We start from the raw sequence: 5399 nt of genomic DNA on the forward strand, positions 1-5399 counted from the left end.
ATTTCTACAGCGTTTTCCTACCTGTCACATATAAAGCTTTACCTCAAGAAACTACTCACCTACTGAGACATTTATACATCAGTATATACAGTAAGTAAGTAAGTAAGTAAGTCTTTATTTATGTAGAGCTTTTCACAGACATGTCACAAAGACGCTTTACAGATCATTATTCAGCATTATTCATTCACTCTATATCTGGTATTGGTGAGGTACTATTGTAGCCACAGTCGTTCTAGAGCAGACTGACAGAAGCGTGGCTTCGATGACAATTGGCACCCTCGGCCCCTCCGACCACCACCATCACTCACACACAACACTTTCATACTAGGCAATGTGGGTGAAGTGTCTTGCCTAAGGATACAATGACAGTTATTGTGACTGGTGCCCCACTGTGGCACCTGATTTTCCCAGTGGTCTCACATCTAAGTACTAACCAGGCCCGGCCTCACTTAGCTTCTGAAATCTGACGGGATCAGGCTTTGACAAGCCGATATGGCCACTATGCAGACACTGGGGCAAAGCAGGTTAAGTGTTACAGCCAAGGTCACAATGACAGCCATGGGAGCTGGAACCGCACTGCCAACCTGTGAGTGTGTGGATCTAACCTTTCTAACAATGTTAACATTGGGAACCGGATTTGCCCCGCCAGTCTTTGTGACACAGGAGGACACTGGACAAACTGCTCTCCATCCTGGACACTCCTGCCCACCCACTGCACCAGACTATAGAGGGATAGATAATACTCCCTACAACTGTACAACAACTCACCCATTGCACCAGACTATAGAGGGATAGATAATACTCCCTACAACTGTACAACAACTCACCCATTGCACCAGACTATAGACCAGGGGTGGGCAAACTTTTTGGTTCAGGGGCCATATAGGGCTCTAAAAATTGACTGAAGGGCCGGAGAGGAGGCAGAACGTGTTAAGAGCCCGGCTCCATTGCACTGGTATTTACGCTCATGTAGAACGTATTTGACACTACGCGCTGCAACTTCTGGAGACGCAGAAATTTCAGAACGCATGAGGAGTGAATGAAGTCTGCTCCACCGCACACCTCATGCGAGCATTAGCCCTGCGCAGTTAGATCATATTAGTAAATTAAGCAGAGCCTAGTCCATGGTGTCTTATCATGTATGCATTCACCAAAATGGGACTACCTCTGCTACTTAATATTAATTTCAACATCGCATCTGAATCTTTACAGACGTGGCTTGGCACCGTATGACTGGAGACAATGCCCCTTTATATCCTGAACACTTCTACCTCCATCATGGTCTGAATACGCCGCCCAAAAGAATACTTTCCCATAAAGCATTGCGGCCAACATAATGCACCTCCCCTTAACGTATATATAGTGCGCCATCTACTGGGAAACGCGGGAAATGCAGGAAAAATAAAACAGTAACAAGGTTTATTATTGTAATTTATTTCAGTTTGCCGAACCTGAATAAATTACTTTAATTATATTATAAGTTTGGCCAACTTGAATAAATTATTGTCATTTATTCAAGTTCGCCGAACTTGAATAAATGACAATAATAAACCTTGTTAATGTTTTATTTTTCCTGCATTTCCGGCGTTTCCCAGTAGATGGCGCACTATATATACATTGAGGGGCGGTGCATTATGTTGGCCGCAATGCTTTATGGGAAAGTATTCTTTCGGGAGGCGTATTTGGACTATAAGTCAGGTAGAAGTGTTCAAGATATAAAGGTGCACTGGTTCAGCTTATGTCAACTCAACAGAAAAGTCTGTATTCTGTGAGTTTTAGACTTTATGATTGAAACCAGACTGGCTTTCGAGAGCTATGATTTGGAGTCCTCATTACAAACAGTTAAATCGTGCTAAGGTAGGCGAAACCTCTAGCTTGAGGGCCATACATGGAGTTCTATTTATTAACATTCGAATCGTGATAAGGTGGTGTAAGTTTTCTGGCATGGGTCCTAAAGTTTGGCTTAAGGGCTGAACAGAAGGCTTTATTAGAGCTCAGATCCATTACATTCTTAGTCACATTTATCTAACACTTCAGACGCGTGCAACACGTTTCTTCACTGCTGTGAAACAGTCAGAACACATAAATCCACAAAGACCTGTTCCACTGCACACCACGCGTGAAAGTAAATCGAAAGTTCAAAAACATAACCGGCAACATTCCATAGACAAAACTCTCGCCGATCAACTACAATCACACGCATGTGAGTGTGACTAATATTGACGCGGAAATGTTGTACACATTAATAATTATAACTCATAAGTTATAAGCTTTTTTTGATTGATTTTTATCAACTCAGATAGGAAGCAGTGCATTCTTATATCTTAAGCACAACTACTTCACTCATGGTCCGAATAACTCCTGTAAGAACACTTTCCCATAAAGCATTGCGGCCAACCTAATGCACCGCCCCTCAATGTATACATAGTGCGCCATCTACTGGGAAACGCTGGAAATGCAAGACAAATAAAACATCAATAAGGTTTATTATTGTAATTTATTCCAGTTCGGCGGGCCGGATTAAAAGGTTTAAAGGGCCGCATACGGCCCCCGGGCCGTAGTTTGCCCACCACTGCTATAGAGGGACAGATAATACTCCCTACAACTGTACAACAACTCACCCACCACACCAGACTATGGAGGGACAGAGAAGCTTATTTTACAAAAGGCTCCTACAGCACCACTCAGACAGTGAGAGATACAGGACTACATTCATACTCCCTACAACTGTACAAAAATTGACCCTTATGTAACAGATAATACTCCCTACAACTGTACAACAACTCACCCTTATGTAACAGATAACCCTGTGTCCTGTCAATCATCATATCATTCTTGCACTGTCTTCCTATGACCTCTTATATAAAGCTGCACTCTCTCTCTTATTTGTACTGTACATTTACATTTATATAATTATGTCTTATTTGACACCTGTCTCTTGAGATCTTTTTTGTTACTTATTTAGAATTTATTATTACCATTTATATTTTTACTCTTTGTTATTATATTATATTGTGATGTGTGAGCTACTATGTCCAAATAATTTCCCTTGTGTATCAGTATAGTGCATCTAACCCTAAGTCTAACCATCTGAATGTGTGCATGAGAGATCGGCAGCCATGTTTCTGTCAGTGCGCCTCAAGGCAGCAATGGCTGTAAGCAACATGCCACCACAATCCATCGTTCATTTGTTTTTCAATATAAAACCAAAAATAAGAAAATGACAAACCAACTGTTTTCTTCATTATTTGTCTCCAAAACCAAAATTAAAAAACAGATAATGATTTGTTTTTTTTCAGTTTTCGATTTTGTATTTAAATGAAGAATGGAAAAAACAGATAACGGCCGTTTCCCATTTACGTGACTTCCGTGACTGCGATGCCGGACTGAACCAGAACTGATCCAGGTCTGGGACCAGACTGGAACCAGACCGAGACTGAGACCGAGACCAGGCTGGGACCAGACCAGGACCAAACCGAGACTGAGACCAGAGCAGGACCAGCCCGGGATCAGACCGAGACCAGACTGAGACTGAGACCAGAGCGGGACCAGACCAGGACCAGACCGAAACCAGGCTGGGATCAGACTGGGACCAGATCAAGACTGAGACCAGAGCGGGACAAGACCGGGACCAGACTGGAGGCTCAGAGCTCACAGCAGGGCCGGAACTCGAAGCTGAGGCTCAGAGTCAAAGCTCGGAGTCCGCTCTGGTCCCGGTCTGGTCCTGGTCTGGTCTCGGTCTGGTCCCGGTCTGGTCCCGCTCTGGACGCGCTCTGGTCCTGGACGTGGATCAGTCCTGGTTCAGTCCGACATTGCAGTCACGGAAGTCACGTAAACGGGAAAGGGCCGTTATCGTTTTTTTCCATTTTTCATTTAAACACAAAATCGAAAACAGAAAAAACGAATCACTATCTGTTTTTTCATTTTGGTTTTGGAGACAAATAATGAAGAAAATAGTTGTTTTTTTGTTTTCTTATTTTTGGTTTTATATTGAAAAACAAATGAACGAATGATACATGGATTCACCACCAATCAGCTGAGAGTCTGTAAATAACTGTCGACTGCAGAGTTTTCAGTAACCTGTCAAGTTTGTAAAGTGCACTATATGAAAAGTATTATTGAATATCATTGGTGGACTTTCTAAAACACTACAGAGAAAATACTACTCATAGCATAAAGTAGACAGGATTTGCTTCAAGCCAGTACAGGTGATCCGAAGCATAAAAGTAGATTTCTTGAGTCCATATAAATGCATTTTGTTGAACATGTGTCTGGAATGTCTGGGCCTGTCACATTACTGTCCACACAGGATCACATTAGAAATATATTTAGTGCAGTTGTTGACATGGGATAAGGGGATTAGACGTGGCTCCTTCACCCTTCGCACACTCAGACCTTTGGGATGAGGAGGCTGCTGTCAGTCGAAAGCCACCAGGATCCTCCCAGACTGCTAATGGAATACTTACTATAATACTTAGACTGGTGCTGTCTACGCTTCAAAATGTCTCTTATGCAATCCAGAAAACTGTGATATCTTTTAAAGGGCCCATATTACGTTATTTTCTGATCTATGTTATAATGTTGGTTCATGCCTGGTGTTGTGTTTTGTTTCATTCACACAATTTAACACACAATACAATCATTTAAATCATTTCTGCCCTGGAATTGCTCATCTCTACTGAACTAAAGGTAAAAATAGCTCTGTTAACCTTAAAACTACACTACACGCCAAATCTTATTTAAAGCGAATCTCGACCTGCTCCCAGAAAACATTCAAAAATGCACAATCGAATGCACAAACAAATTCAAATACAACCCGAGAGGTCAAATGAATTTTAAAAAACAATTCTCTCGAACCATTTTCAAAAGCATGTGTCTTACCAGAAGTGGAGGAGATTTATGGAAGAGCTTAGATGACCATATCAAAGCTTGTACTAACTTGGTGTACTTCAAAAAACATAAAAATCAAATCTTACAGAAATACCCAGAAGATGAGATGTATTGTCTTCACAAGTGAACCACAGCTATGAACTAAACACATGCTTTTCTTCGGCATTACCTTTTGTTTTGATGCGATCATGGGCGATGGATTTTGTGCCTCCTTTGTCATTATTGTTGGTTTGTACGACCATAAACAAAAACAAAGACAAGAACTATAGATAAATAAATAAAGTGATTGTATTTCTGTTCAAGGGGTTAGTGTATGGAACAATCTGTGTGACGATTTTTAAAAAGTCTAACACTGTAGAAGCCTTAAAAAAAAAAAAATGTTATGTTATGTTATGTTTTGAAAGATATAGAGCTCTGCAATGAATGACTTATGCAATCATTTTGTTAGTTTTAATTTATGTTTTGTCTCTTATATATACAGTAAGTCGCAAGTGAAATTGTAAATTATT

At 41.0% G+C, this 5399-nt stretch overlaps 1 pseudogene; it reads right to left on the reverse strand.

Moving 5' to 3' along the window:
- Positions 1 to 386: 386 nt before the first annotated feature.
- On the reverse strand, positions 387 to 504 carry LOC129412484 (5S ribosomal RNA; annotated as a pseudogene).
- Positions 505 to 5399: the final 4895 nt, after the last annotated feature.

The sequence above is a fragment of the Boleophthalmus pectinirostris genome, unplaced genomic scaffold (assembly GCF_026225935.1).
Source record: "Boleophthalmus pectinirostris isolate CB_2022bp ecotype Guang Dong unplaced genomic scaffold, ASM2622593v1 HiC_scaffold_8, whole genome shotgun sequence".
NCBI classification, from domain to species: Eukaryota; Metazoa; Chordata; class Actinopteri; order Gobiiformes; family Gobiidae; genus Boleophthalmus; species Boleophthalmus pectinirostris.